The sequence below is a fragment of the Marmota monax genome, unplaced genomic scaffold (genome assembly GCF_021218885.2).
Source record: "Marmota monax isolate L192 unplaced genomic scaffold, Marmota_monax_Labrador192_F-V1.1 WCK01_AAM20220418_F8-fsc00002, whole genome shotgun sequence".
NCBI classification, from domain to species: Eukaryota; Metazoa; Chordata; class Mammalia; order Rodentia; family Sciuridae; genus Marmota; species Marmota monax.
The window spans coordinates 32,436,726-32,452,212 of NW_026693571.1; the positions used below are offsets into that span (position 1 = coordinate 32,436,726).

General features: G+C 38.8%; 1 non-coding gene and 1 pseudogene across 1 annotated transcript; both read right to left on the reverse strand.

Moving 5' to 3' along the window:
• Nucleotides 1-4,120: 4,120 nt before the first annotated feature.
• On the reverse strand, nucleotides 4,121-4,261 carry LOC124102774 (U4 spliceosomal RNA). The gene has a single exon (XR_006854973.1). It is a non-coding gene; the product is annotated as a U4 spliceosomal RNA (small nuclear RNA).
• A 5,205-nt stretch (nucleotides 4,262-9,466) lies between these two features.
• On the reverse strand, nucleotides 9,467-10,389 carry LOC124102456 (ATP synthase F(0) complex subunit B1, mitochondrial-like; annotated as a pseudogene).
• Between the last annotated feature and the right edge of the window lie 5,098 nt (nucleotides 10,390-15,487).

Below are 15,487 nucleotides of genomic sequence, written 5' to 3' on the forward strand. Positions count from 1 at the left end.
AGTAGGACTCACGAATCTGAACTTAACTAGAACCTCGAGAAATTTGGAAGCAAATGGTCCATGGATGATACTTTGAGAAACATTACTCACATCCCTGAAATATACTAAGTATTGTAAAAATGTGTAGTTTTTTGGAGAGAGTCCATAATTTTTAGATTCTCTTTGATGCATCAAACCCAAAAATGTTTAAAAAATTACTATTTTCTGCCTCCTGCTTGCTTTCCTTCCAAGAATAATTGACATTCCATTCATTATTTAAGGTGAAAAGAGGAGCTAAATATTGTAGCAGGCTAAACTTTTTATAAAATTCAGAAATGACAAAAAATACAAAGCATTGGCTAAACTTTCAGTCCCTCACTTAATATTATCGCCACAGTGAATGCCAGTACATTCCTACTTGGCAGTGTATTAAATATAATCCTGGTATCCCAAAAAATGTTAATGTGAATCTATTAGCACCAATACAGTGTCGACCAGCCCTGTAGTCAAGTTATATTCAATTGATAAAATAGGCTGAACATCATAGCAAATGCCTATAATCTTAGCTACTTGGGAGGCTGAGGCAGGAGATTGCAAATTCAAGGACAGCCTAAGCAACACATAATGAGACACCATCTCAAAAAAAAAATGTTCACCTATAGTCATCAGTGGTATCTTTAATGGCATAACAAGGTCACCTAAATAGTCCACAGTCCAACTGGAAAAGTTTAATGCAGGTATTTTGGCAGTCTTGTACCTTTGGTCAATATTTTAGTCATTTCATGTACAGTTCAGCATTTTCCAAAAATTTAACCCTTTCCAAAATTGTTTTTGTCTTTACAAAATATTACAGGAGTTTATGAGATGTACTTGGATTAAGCACAATGTGATCTAATTTTTGGTGCAGAATCACTAAAATTGAAAATATTGAATTTTGATTTATATGTTTTTTAACCTTATACATTAATTAACGTTTTAGTGAAAGTAAAAAGTATAGTAATATACTCTAAAAGAAGGCACATCACATTTATTAAGACAAACCAGTAGCCAACAAGTTAATGTTTGTTGAACAATAACATAGCATGGCCATTATTAATATTTAAGCTGACAATGCACTGACTTGAATATCAAAGGCCCCTCACCCCATGTCAAGTCATCTCTGACATTCTTAGGTATGGCCCGTAAGTCCATCCATATCACTTACTATATCCCAGACCATGTTTCTAAGCATTTTCCTTATAACGTATTTCACTTAACCCTGGCAACAACCTCATGAAGAAAGTGGTAGCAGTTGTGTCATTTTGCCCATGCACTTACTGTGCACTACTAGTATATAGCCAGCATTGATTTGAACCCATCACTCTGGCACCAAAATCTATCCTCTTAATTATTGTGCTATACTCTCACAAGGCCACTTGTTACAGAACAATCCCATGTACAATTTTATTAGTATGAAGCCGACCCTTCATATATATGGGTTCTGCACCCACAGATTCAACCAACCTTGGATCAAAAACATTTAGAAAAAAATCGCCTTTGTTCTGACTATGTACAGACTTATTTTATTTGTCATTGTTTCCTAAATAATACAGTAGAATAGTTATGTGGCATTTACTTTGTGTTAGTTATAAGGAATATAGAGTCAATTTAAAGTGTAAAGTATGATTGTGTAGTTTATATGCCAATATTATGGCATTTTATATAAGAGACTTGGGCTTGGGTTTTGATATTCAAGGGGGTCCTGGAATCAATCCCCTATGGATACCGAAAAGTGACTGGTAATTTCTCACACAGAGATTTTTTTTTTTTAAGGATACCTTTTAAAAATGAAATTGTCAGTAACAAAATTTTTTTCCACAGAACAGCTGTCAACCTTCTTGTGCATCCTTACTTCTTACAGAACACATTTTCTGAAGTGATGACCTGGGCAACAGTTTGAAATTTCCATTTCTGTTGTAATCCTGGCAAAGATTTCTTTTTTCAGCTCTTTTTGCATTAATTGGCCTCTCCTGAGCTACTCCTCTTTCAAGATTTAGTATAAAGGAGATACTTTCATGTAACTCTCTCTCTCTGGTTATCAAAGTGCTTTCTTAACTTGCCCATACTTCAATTAAGCACTTGTTCTTCTCTCTCACTCTCCCCACCCTGCTTCCCGCTCTGGGATACAGTGGGTTTGGGGACTGAACCCAGGAGCACTCTGTTCCTGAGCTGCACCCCCATTTTAAAAATTTATTTATTTTTGGTACCAGGGATTGAACCCATGGGCGCTTAACCACAGAGCCACATCCCCAGCCATTTTTAATAAAATACTAAGTACCTTGGGGCCTCTCTGAGTTGCTAATGGTGGCTTTGAACTCACAATTCTCCTGCCTCAGCCTCCCAAGCCACTGGGATTACAGGTGTGTACCACAGTGGATGTCTGCACCCCCAATTTTTGAGACAAGATCTTGCTAAATTGCCAAGACTTCCTTGAACTAATTCTCCTAAGCAACTGGGATTAGAGGCATATACCACTGTGCCTGGTTTAAACACTATTCCTTGAGCTACATTTCCCAATTATTTTCTAATCAAGGTGTAATTTGGATCCAACAGTCGCTAATGTACATTTCATTTAAAAAATATTAGAGGGCATGGAAGGCTGAGATGTGAGGATCGCAAGTTCAAAGCCAGCCTCAGAAACTTAGTTAGGCCCTAAGCAAACTAAAGACTCGGTCTCAAACCATGTTACATTGTTGTTAAAAAAAAAAATGTATCCAGTGAAATCTAAATATCCTAATAATTTGAGGCTTTTTTTTTTTAAACATCCAGAGATTTCGCATCAGTCTTTCAGATCCTGGAACTAACATTTCTATTCTACTTTTCCCACATGGTTTTATCTTAATGTAAAACACTTTTTACAGTTGAAGTCTAATCATCAATTATACTCTGTAACCTGTAACTTATATGTAAATAAATTTAAATTAATTTATTTCCTGGGTTAATAAATGGTCTAAATATTCAAATCTTCTATCATTTTAATTATTAGTAGTAAAAATTTTAATCAATATAACAATATAATTTTTCAAAAATTTGTGCATTACTAAAGATTGAACCCAGCAGGGCACTCTGCCACTGAGCTACATCCCCATGGTTATTTTTTATTTTGAGACAATGTCTGGCTAAATTGCCCAGGCTGGCTTCAAACTTGGGATCCTCCTGCCTCAGCCTCCCAATGGAATTATAGTGTGCACCATGCCTGGCTACAATTTTGTATTTTATTTATTTATTTATTTATTTATTTATAGACAATTGCAAAGAGACTCACTGAGTTGCTGAGGCTGGCTTTGAACTTGTAGTGTTCCTGCCTCAGCCCCCTGGGTTGCTGGGATTATAGAAAAAAAAAAATCTATTTGTGAGAAATTATCAGTCATTCTTTGGTATCCATGCCTGGCAAGTTTGTCATTCTTAAAACATAAAAAAGAAAATTGCAGCCTGGCATTGTGGCTCAGGCCTGTAATTCCAACTACTCAGAAGAATAAGGCAGGAGGATTGTAAATTTGAGGCCAGCCTGGGCAACTCAGTGAGACCCTGCCTCAAAACAAAACAAAATTAAAGAAGGGCTGAAGGAGGAGGATAGGGGTAAAACACTGTAGGTTTAATTCCCAATACCAGAAAAAAAATTGTAAATGCATATCTGAATGACAGCACTAGATGTAGTTTATTCATTTTTATGGATGAAGATTACTGATTGCAATATTGAGACAGGTTCAAATTAACAATATTATGTATAATATAATTTTATAAATATAATGAATATAACATGATATGTAAAATATTTTTGTTTTTATAGCTGGAAATGCTGGGACATCTTATTTACATAGACAAGTAGTTGAGAATGAAAGGAGTTTTGTTAACATTATAATTTTTGGATCCAAAATATATTTTTAAAATCACCATGTTCTATCGTGAAAAATTAAGTTGGTATCCAGCATGTTAAAAAAAATCATTACAAGTTAGCATTAAATCTGAGGATATAATTTAGTGGTAGAATGCTCACCTAGCATGCTCAAGATCCTGGTTTAACTCCCAGTACTGCAAAGTAAGTTTTTTTCCAAAAAATTAGCATTAATTTCCAGTTTTGCTTTTGTTTGTTTATGTTCAGTCTCTGTAAAGACTGTCAAAATTGCCAATGCTGACTGTATTTCAAGCCATCATGGTGGGGTGTGGGGAATCATTTTCAATTAGCAATAATCTTGCCTCAGATAAACCTCATTGGCTAATGATTCTGTCACTGTGCAAAGCTTCCTATTGTTTTTTCAAATGAGTTTGCTATTCTTTTCTGTTTGTTTTTCCTTTCCAGTCAGTCATCACATTGCTATAATTGTCTTAAATTTAGGAGGTATATTAGGGTTCTCCAGAGGAATAAAAACAATAGAATATATATAATTAGAAGAGGGGATTTATTAGATTGGCTCACACCATCAGAGGCTGCATCTTCCTACAATTGCCATCTATAGGCTGGAGAGCCAGGGATACCAGTAGCTATTCAAGTCCAAGAATCTGGAGCCTTAGAACCAGAGGGACCAATGATGCAGCCCAGCCTAAGACTGAAGGCCTGGAGGCTTCCTGAAGAGCCACTATTACCAGTCTGTGTTCAAAACTGAAGAATCTGGAGTCTGAGGTCCATAGGTGATGGCAAAAGACAATACCAATTCAAGAAGAATCAAGCATGTGCAAATTTGGCTCTTCTAGTATATATATGAGAGAGAGATTGTCAATATACACGTACACATATGTATACATACATATATACACACATATATACACACCCAGAAGTGGGATTGCTGTTTGTTTCCCTTCAAAGAAAGCTTTTTGGCTCATGTGTAGCTTACTCAATAGTTTTTAGTTTTTTATGATCAGCTCATCAAGTTTAAAAAATTTTAGTTGGCATATTGCATATTTACCGGAGGACATTGAATTTTAGATTAATTTCAACATATTTGATGTTGTTTCAATACTGAATCTTCCCCTTCTGGGAACCCAGTTAGTCTCTCCATTTATGTAATCCTGTTTCATGTCCCATAATAAAGTTTTGTAGTTTTCATGAGTTTCACATATAGCTTTTTAAATTTAACTTTTTTTTTTTTTTTTGCAATGCTGAGCATGGAACCCAGGACCTTATGTATGCTAGGTATGCACTCTACCACTGAACTATACTCCCAGCCCAAAATAACATATTTTGGCCCAAAATAACCTGTTTTGGCTACTGTCAATGTGGTCTTTCTCCTCTCTCTTCCCTTTGTGTCCTTCCTTCTATCTTTTTTTATTTTTTATCTTATTATCCCAAATAGACTAAACTCTTGCAGAATTGGGAATAGACCACTACTATCTTTTCCTAAATGCCTAAAATAAAGCTACGCTAGACTAATTACTAAGGAAAGAAATACTTGTTGGATAAATAAATGGATGAAAGACTTGATTCATAAACTAGAAATATATCAGGAAGAAGAATCTGGGGGATATGCCAGGAAAAGTCTCCAGAAATTATAATCTCTTAAAAATAGATGATAAATTTTGGCTTGGTGATGCCATATGGCAAGAATTTCCCCTGCCGTGTGTGAGATTCCAGCCACAGTGAACAGAGTCTGAGAGTTCTGGGAAAGAACTGATCTTACTCTGCTTGTCCCATGGGTTTTCTCTCATTCTTCCCAAAATGACATTGGGAAGAAACCAGTAGAAAACATCAGAAGCTTGGGTTGGAGTTGTGGCTCAAAGGTAGAGCACTTGCCTAGCATGCGTGAGGCACTGGGTTCAATCCTCAGCCCCACATTAAAAAAAAAAAAAAAAGGTATTGTGTCAACCTACAACGAAAAACTAAATGTTTAAAAAAAACAAAAATCAGTAGCTCATCAGCCTGAGGAGAACCCTGCCCTTCCTCCAGAGGAAATTCCTTTATAGATTCCAGCTGTTTTTCTTACTCTAGCTGTAATTCAAACCACCCTTCCCTGGCTTCTCCTTGCAGTGGCCAAAGAGCAGAATGGCCTCAGAATTCCTGAAAAGACCTCTCATTCCTCCCTACCACAAAACACTCTCAACCTTGTCAACCTTATCTACCCTGAATCCACCATGATTAATCACACCATCCCTTTATCCCTGTTTCCATCAACACTAAAAGCAGCTGTGCACATCCAGGCACCCTCCAAGTCCCTCACTCCAGCCCCGACACAGCTGACTGACTCTCTAACACCTTCTCTTCCATTCTCCCATTCTTCCCCAACCATGTTCCCTCTGTGCTCACTGTAATGCCTAAAGTGGGAAGCATAGTCCTCACCCTGCTCTGTGAAGGCCCCCTTCCCTGCCTTGCTGGGCCTGAAACCTGAATCACCCCTGGGAGATTTCCACTTCCCCTGTAGCTCTCTCTAGCTCTCACATCCTGCTTAACAGACTGGAGATGGAATGAGGATTCCCTTCACTCTTCATTTCCAGTTTCAAACTACTTCTCCTCCCTAAAAATTCCCAGCTTTTAGCCAGTATGGTGGCATGACCTATAACCCCAGCTACTTGGAGGCCAGAAGAATCACTTGAGCCCAGGAGTTGGAGAGGGTTGAAGAATAGGCTGAGCAATATACCAAGATGCCCTCTCAAAAAATTTTTATATATATAGGGTACTAATCTCCAGGATATATAAAGAACTCTAAAAACACACACAGACACACACACACACACACACACAAAACAAATAACCCAATCAATAAGTGGGTTAAGGAACTAAACAGACACTTCACAGAAGAAGAAATAAAATCGATTAACAAACATGAAAAAAAATGTTCATTATCTCTAGCAATTAGAGAAATGCAAACCAAAAGTAATCTAAAATTTCATCTCACTCCAGTCAGAATGGCAAATATCAAGAATAAAAGCAATAATAAGTGTTTGTGAGGATGTGGGGAAAAAGGTACACTCAAAAATTGCTGGTGGGAAAAAGGTACACTCATACACAGCAAATTGGTGCAACCACTATTGAAAGCAGTATGGAGATTCCTCAGAAAACGAAATGGGGGGCTGGGATTGTGGCTCAGCAGTAGAGCGCTCGCCTTACACATGTGCGGCCCTGGGTTCAATCTTCTGCACCACATAAAATAAATAAAATGAAGGCCTTGTGTCCAACTATAACTAAAAAATAAAAAATAAATAAAAATAAAATGATAGAGCTTTATTTAAAAAAAAAAAAACTTGAAATGGAACCACCATTTGACCCAGCTATCCCACTCCTCGGTCTTTACCCAAAGGACTTAAAGTCAGCATACTACAATGATGCAGCCGCATCAATATTTATAGCAACTCAATTCACAATAGCCAAATTATGGAACCAATATAGATGCCCCTCAACAGATGAATGGTTAAAGAAAATGTGGCACATATACACAATGGAATATTACTCAGCTTTAAAGAAGAATGAAATTATGGTATTTGCTGGTAAATGAGCGGAACTGGAGAATATCATGCTAAGTGAACTAAGTCAGTCCTAAAAAACTAAAGGCCAAATGTTTTCTCTGATAAGTAGATGCTGATCCACAGTAAGGCAGGTTTTGGGAGTGGGGGTAGGAAGAATGAAGGAACTTTGGATTGTGTGAGGGGGAATGAGGGGAAGGGTGGGGCAGTGGGGATGGAAGGATGGTAGAAGGAGACAGACATTATTACCCTACATACATGCATGATTACAGTATTGGTGTGACTCTGCACCATGTACAGCAGAGGAATAAGAAGTTGTGCTCTATTTGTATACAATGTGTCAAAATGCATTCTACTGTCATGTATAACTAATTAGATAACTAATAATATTCTAGCTTTGAATCTCATATCATCAGATTATGCTAACTACTATCCCACATTTATCACTTGCCTTCATTTCTTAAAAGATTTTAGTAGCTGGGACAGGAGTACCCAGCATTTCAACATTCATATGGCTCAGCCTTCACATGTCTTACCTCGGTTCCTTGACCTCTTTTACTCCTATAATTTTGCCTTTCATCCTGTGTGAGTCACTCCTTATATGAGATCATCTTACATCCTGATGTAATCAATGAGTATAATTCCATGTTCTCAATGTCAAGCATCTTTCTAGAATCCTGACCTTAGTCATCCTTATACTCTGCTATCCACAACTCTACCACCTTTTGGTTATGCCTCCTTCTTCTCAGATCCTCCCATTCTTCATTGCTTCGTGTAAATTCTTACGTTATAATCACTCCATTGCAGAGAGTTCTAATTGTCTGCTAAGATCCATCCTCCTGGTCTGGGGAAGCACCTCAGTGGTAGAGAACTTACCTAACATATGGGAAGTTCTGAGTTTGATCCTCAGCACTTCCACCAAAATCATCATCATCATCATCATCATCATCTTTATCATCTATTCTCCCCTTTTAAAATGATAGAAGTAGAGCCTCACTTGCACACTGATTCCTGGGCTTCCTTACATTGAACTGTAGCATCGGAAATCAGAATGTACTTTGCTAATGGAACATAAGCCATTAGCCCTTAAAATGAGGGCAGTGCTTCCTCCTCAAGCTGCTACCTTGTTTCCATGATTCAGATGAGCAAAATACCTTAGGCATGGAAGAGAAACAAGATGGAAGGTCCTTCAGTTTGTAAATGATTGCTTGAAGCTGAGACCCAGTGATCTGCAGTGCTACCTTCTGATTGTGCTGAAGTAGACAAAGACATCTGTTTTAAGTCACAGAGTAAATGTTGGGTTGCTTTGTTATAGCAACCTAGCTCTATTGTTCATAATGCTCCAACTTCTCAGTGTGTGCTCATTTGCTAATACCTGATAAAACCACAACCAGATTGCAACTCTGCCTCTTCCTCACCTGTATTTACTCATACAGTCTGGCCAAGAAAAACCCTCAATGATTAGTCACTCTTTAGATTCTGGAACATTGAATTCTAGTAGGCTTGTAATGTTACCTGGCAATCATTTCAGATCTCCCTGGTCCATTCACTCCCCCACCTTCCTAGATAAATTATTCTCTTTGAAGCCAGTATTAGACAGGCAGGCAGTGTAGATAGGTAAATCGAGTCAGGTCAGGTCAAGGAGGCCAATTTTAAGTGAGTCTGGGAAGTTGGAGATTGTCCCCTGACGGATCTTGTCGAGAACCTGCCCCTGCTCCAACCTGTTGCCAAGGTAAACTGTCCCAGGAATTTCCTCTCCCTACAGAGAGTTATAAGGTTGTTAATGTGTCCTTGGCTACTCCACCCAGCCCTTTCCCCTTCAGCCCACCCATTTCCCACCTTTTCACCACTCTACCCAGCATTCCTGGGCCTATTCACCTCCATACTAGGAGAAAGATAAGGGGGAAAAGCAGGAGAACAAAGGAATCCTAGGACATATGAAAAGGGCAGAGCACCTCATTTCTTGGGATACCATGATACCAACTATGGTCCCGTTCTCGGGAGAAGTCTGTTACCCCTTTTTATTTTTATTTTATTTTATTTTTTTTGTGTAGACTAGTTTTCATTTATTCAGTCAATTGTGCGTAGCTGTCTCAACTGAGACAGATACATTTACATAACTGGCTGTGCTTGAGACTTCTTTTCGAGCAGCTGGAGATCTGAAATGCACTTGACAATCATCTCCTTTTCCTGCTGTGCAGAGATGCTCTGTACCACGTGCTTCTCTACCCAGTTTATGACGTGCTCCTGTTCCTTTGGATGCATCATATTCTGCACAGAGATATAATAATCCAGGTGATTCTTTACCTCCTTGTATACTTTATGTAGCCATTCCCAGTAAGTAACCTCCAAGGCCATAGCAATGTTATTCCTCTGGACATCAAAAAGATAGTGGCGCTTCTGAACCAGTGCCTGCAGTGACTTCTCCAACTCAATTGCATCTACCTTTGAGCCACAACTCCAACCCAAGCTTCTGATGTTTTCTACTGGTTTCTTCCCAATGTCATTTTGGGAAGAATGAGAGAAAACCCATGGGACAAGCAGAGTAAGATCAGTTCTTTCCCAGAACTCTCAGACTCTGTTCACTGTGGCTTCACCTCTTCTAGTGGGGCAATTTTTTGCTCATCAATAAATTCTCCAATAGAGGCACCATATATTTTAATTACATAGACGAGTAAACCCACTATTGATATGGCAGAGAAGGTCTCTGGGGTAATCACATATATTTCTTTGGATAGAAAATACAAGATAAGACCAGTTCCAAGCATGTAGGGTCCTATTACACCAGTTTTAGGATAAAGAAACTGGAAGAATTCCTCAGGGATCAGCCCAGGAAGAACTTTTCCTCCATATTCAGGAAGAGGTGGCTGCCTTGTATGAAAGATCCTTGTTGCCCGCAATACCCCTGGTCCTAGGACTACTGCATTCTTGAGACGGGGCTGCTTTGGCGGCAGCAGAAAGTACCACCCAGGGGAGCATGGTCAACAAATGTCCTGTGACCCCAACCAGACTGTTACCCCTTTTTAAATAAACCCTGCTTTATATGCTTGCCTCGGCGTGCTTCTCTAATGTTCAAACATGTGGGGAAGCAAGACTGTCACAGATAACCAGCAGTACGATAATCCTGCGTCCTGATCCCTTCAGGAAAAGGAAGTTTCAGCAGAGAATTTCAACAAGCTCTTTTCTCTTCGTGTCCCTACTCACATTTGTGTCCACCCTCTCCATCTTGCCTTGCTTCCTATTGCTGTGGATAAACTCTATGTACTCCTGATTAAGACCACCACTTCCTGGGCTGGGGCAGTAGCTCAGTGGCAGAGCGCTTGCCTAGCATGTGTGAAGCACTGGGTTCAATCCTTAGCACCACATAAAAATAAATAAATAAAATAATTTTTAAAAAAAACACTTCCATGTCTGCACTGGATTTCATCAAAGACATTGCTTCAAAAAGTCTCCCTTTTCCCTTGCATCTTCACGTTTTCTTTCTCTTTCCAATGACATAAAAATATGCCTTTGTTACAGGAAGCCATCCATGAATTACATTTGGTATGGTAGCCAGGGAGATTTAGGTTTGGCACTGCAAACAATCCGAGGCTCTCCCTCTGCAATAGATTGCCCAACAAACGTGACCTTTATTTATCTCCGCTCTGCTAGAAAGATCCCTCCTAGTGTTGTAGGGACAAACGAGGCAAGGCACCGAAGATAGCAGGAAACAGTTTTATTTGGCTGCAGCCAGGTTCAGAGGGTACAGCCTTTGCTGTAATCAATCAATCCCCTGAACCCCGAGTTCAGGGAGTTTCAGAGTTTTATACCCAGCATGTAAGGGGAGGGGCTCAGAAGTTCACAGTCTGCAGAAGCTCACATAAAAGCAGCTTTTTCTTTCACTGTTCTGGGCATGTTAACTCTTCAAGGACAACACCTGAGAAGGGGAGAGCTGCTTCTCCCCTTTCTTTCCTCCCTCTGCCAGCTGTTACCATGGAGCCCATTTGTAACTTATCTTAAAAATGTAGACATCTCTGTGAAGTCCCAGCTCAAGGCCAGAGGCCTTGTTTGCACATTTCTTCAAAGTATTATACTGGATACGTTTGTGAAAAACTAGTAAGGGGGTGTCCAGCACCTGGAGTGCTGGTATCTTCTCGGCCAGTGGCCAAGTAAACAGGGTGACACGAAAATAGGAGGTTTATCTACAATGGACTCTTTTGCTGACAGTCCTAAAATCAGCCATGGTGAAGAGGGCTTTTCTGTGGAGAAAGGAGTGCCACTTCACTAGTAGCTCTGGAGATGGGCATAACCCGTTGGGAACTGGACAGCCCAACTTTAACCTTTTTTGGAGAAGAACATTCTATGGAAAGTCTTTGATGTTTCCCAATACAAATAAGCAGGGGCAGGCTCCATTTTGTCAGAGTCTAGAAGCTTTAATCGGTTTGCCCACCCTGACCCTGCTTTTGAAACTATTTTCTGTGTTCTGTGGGGGTTTTTTGTTTGTTTGTTTTGCCATTCTATTTTTTTTTAGCTTTTATTTCTTAGCCAGCCCATTCCACCAAGGGGAACCCCATTTCACCTCTTGCGTGGGACACGGGCAAGACGTTATCATTGCAAATTGGTGCAACCACTATTTAAAACAGTATGGAGATTCCTCAGAAAACTTGGAATGGAACAACCATTTGACCCAGCTATCCCACTCCTCACTCTTTACCCAAAGGACTTAAAATCAGCATACTACAGTGATGCAGCTGCATCAATGTTTATAGCAGCTCAATTCACAATAGCCAAACTATGGAACCAACCTAGATACCCCTCAGTGGATGAATGGATAAAGAAAATGTAGCACATATACACAATGGAATATTACTCAGCTTTAAAGAAGAATAAAATTATGGTATTTGCTGGTAAATGGATGGAACTAGAGCATATCATGCTAAGTGAAATAAGTCAATTCTCAAAAACTAAAGGCCGAATATTTTCTCTGATAAGCGGATGCTGATCCATAATTGGAGGGTGGGGGGAGAATGGAGGAACTTTTGATTGGGCAAAGGGGAGGGAGGGGAAGGGTGGAGGACCGGGGTCAGGAAAGATGGTGTAATGAGATGAACATTATTACCCTATGTACATGTATGAGTGCGCATATGGTGTGACTCTACATTGTGTACAACCAGAGAAATGAAGTTGTGCTCCATTTGTGTGCAATGAATTTCAATGCATTCTGCTGTCATATATACCTAATTAGAACAAATAAAGAAAGGAAAAACAAATATGCCTTTATTTCTCCTATCTAAAACCAAACAACAGCAACAGCAAAAACATTCAAGCTTCCTTCTGTTCCAGCTATCACTTTATCTCTCTACTCCTGTTTAATAACAAAGGCCTGTAAAGAGAGATCTATATTTATTTTAATTTAGCTTTTGTTTTCTTATTCATTCTCTCCTTTCCCCTTTCTCTCTTTTGAGGGGGAGCAGTAACAAAACAAAACAAAAACAAACAAACAAACAAGACCCAGAGGCACTTTACTACTGGCTGAGTTGCATTATTTTTTATTTTGAGATAGGGTCTTGTTAAGTTGTTGAGGCTATCCTGCAACTTGCAATCCTCCCATCTCAGCCTCCCAGTAGCTGGGATTAAAGGAGTGTGACACTATGCCTGATCCTCTCTTTTGCTAAAAAAAAAAGTTATTTTTGAAAAATTTCAAGCATAAACAAAGGTAGAGACATTGTTTTTTTGTTTGTTTGTTTTTGCAGTGCTAGGGATAGAAACTAGAGCATTTTGCATGCTAGGCAACCGCACTAACACTGAGTTACATCTCCAACCCTAGAGAGACTCTATAATGAGCCTCATTTTATCATTACCCAGGTTCAACAATTAAAATATTTTCGAAGTGTTATTTCATTCCCCCGCCTTCCCTGAATTTTCTGGAATATTTTAAAGCAAATCCCGAACACCACATAATTTTACCTATAAACACTCCAGTACACAGATAATGTAACAGATAATGACTTTTAAAATGCCAACCACAATACCAATATCATTTCTAACAAATCTAAATGCAGAACTAGGGTTTAAATTTCCTGGATTATCCCCAAAACTTCTCCCCATTGTAGATTTGCTCAAATCAGACTTGAAGCAATTATATTTAGCTGATGTCTCTGAAGTCTTTTTTCATCTCTAACAGCTTCCCTCCACCTTTTTCACGCCATTTATATGTTTAAAAAACAAAGCAGGGATGGGAGTGTGGCTCAATGGTAGAGATCCTGCTTAGCATGCACAAGGGCCAGGGTTTCATCCCAGCCCCCTTAAAGTACCCACAATGTGGCCATTTATCCCCTATTGATTACTGTCATCTTGATTTAATCTGCTGTCATCTCTGGCTTCTTACCATAGTCTCTTAACTGATCCTCTTGTCACTCCTTAATTTTTATTATAGTGGTAGACTGTTCCCCCCCCCCCACACACAGGTATTAACATCTTATTCATTGGACAAATATGCATGTAGAGAAAGCAAGATAGTGAGGTGGGAGCAGATCTGTGTGACCATCTGTAGAAACTAGAAACAAAGGGTAGAGATGAACAGATACTGCTTGTATAAGACTTCAGAGGAGTGCATGACATTAGTCTCTTAGTTATATATTTTGCTTAGAATATTTATGGATCCATTAACTCATTCATTAATTCAACAAACTTATGGGGTGAATGTGTCTGACATTAAACTCTGAGAAAGTAGCTGTATTTAAGATAATTTCTTTGCCCAGTACATAGCTAATGAGAAGTGCTGGATGGTGAACAAGGGCTGGGGTTGTGGCTCAGTGGTAAAGTGCTTGCTTAGCATGTGTGAGGCACTGGTATTTGATTCTCAGCAGCAAATACAGATAAAATAAAGGTCCACTGACAACTAAAAAGATATTTAAAAAAATAGTGAACAAATAAAGTACTTGTACGTGCTATTAAGGAGACAAACAAGATAAATAAAATCAATTAAAAATAGTCTTGCTAGTCCTTTTTTTTTTTTTTTGGCATAAAAAGCTGATTAAGAGTAATGGTCTAATTGTCTTGTTTATTTATTTATCTACTTATTTATATTCTGTCTCCTTTTGCACTGGAAGAGCCACAGAACTAGGGACCTAGTTTCTTGTTTTCTGCTCTTTCTCAGTCTGAGGACACGGCATGATCATAGCAGAAATGTAGTGAGCATTTGTTTATGACATTTACCTGTGCAGGATTAGGGGATTCAGAAAGTGTTTTCTTTGTGTTTATATTGCACTTGTTTTTGAAATCCTTTCCATTTTTCAGCTGACACAATTAGAGAAGTAATGAAAACTCCATAATGTAATGACTCATGAGATCTAGAGTATGTGTTAGACCTAAGCACCTTGGGGTGTCTTAATTTCTAGATATGCTAGTTGTTTTCTTATTTAGTTGATCTATAAGCTGTTTTTTTTTAAATACTGATTAACACTTAAAATTATAAGACTATTGTTTTAAACAGTCATGAAGAATCAAGGCATTTAATTTCTTATTTAAATTCGTGTCCTATTCTTCGCATTCCCCCCCCCCTTTTTTTAAAGAGAGAGAGAGAGAGAAAAGTTTTTAATATTTATTTTTCAGTTTTCGGTGGACACAACATCTTTATTTTATTTTATATGGTGCTGAGGATCGAACCCAGCGCCCTGTGCATGCCAGGTGAGCGCGTTACTGCTTGAGCCACATCCCCAGCCCATCCCCACCCTTTTTTTTTTATTAGTGCCTTAAAGTTATACAAAATAGTGGGGCTCATTTTGATATGATCATACAAATATGGAATTTAATTTGCTCCATTTGTCTTTTAAAAATGTAGTTCACAATCAAATATAAATTAATAAATGAGTGAAAGGAAGTCCAGTAGAGCAGAGGAAGGAGAGTGAAAGAGAGGAGGAAAGATGAGAGGGAGAGGAGGAGGGATCATGAACTCTAATCGATTTCCATGCATGTATGAGCTTATTGGGATGAACCCAATTACTGTATATAACTATAAAGTTCTAATAAAACAAATCAATGGAGCTGGGCCCATTGGTACATGCCTATAATCCCAGCAGCTTGGTGGCTGAGGCAG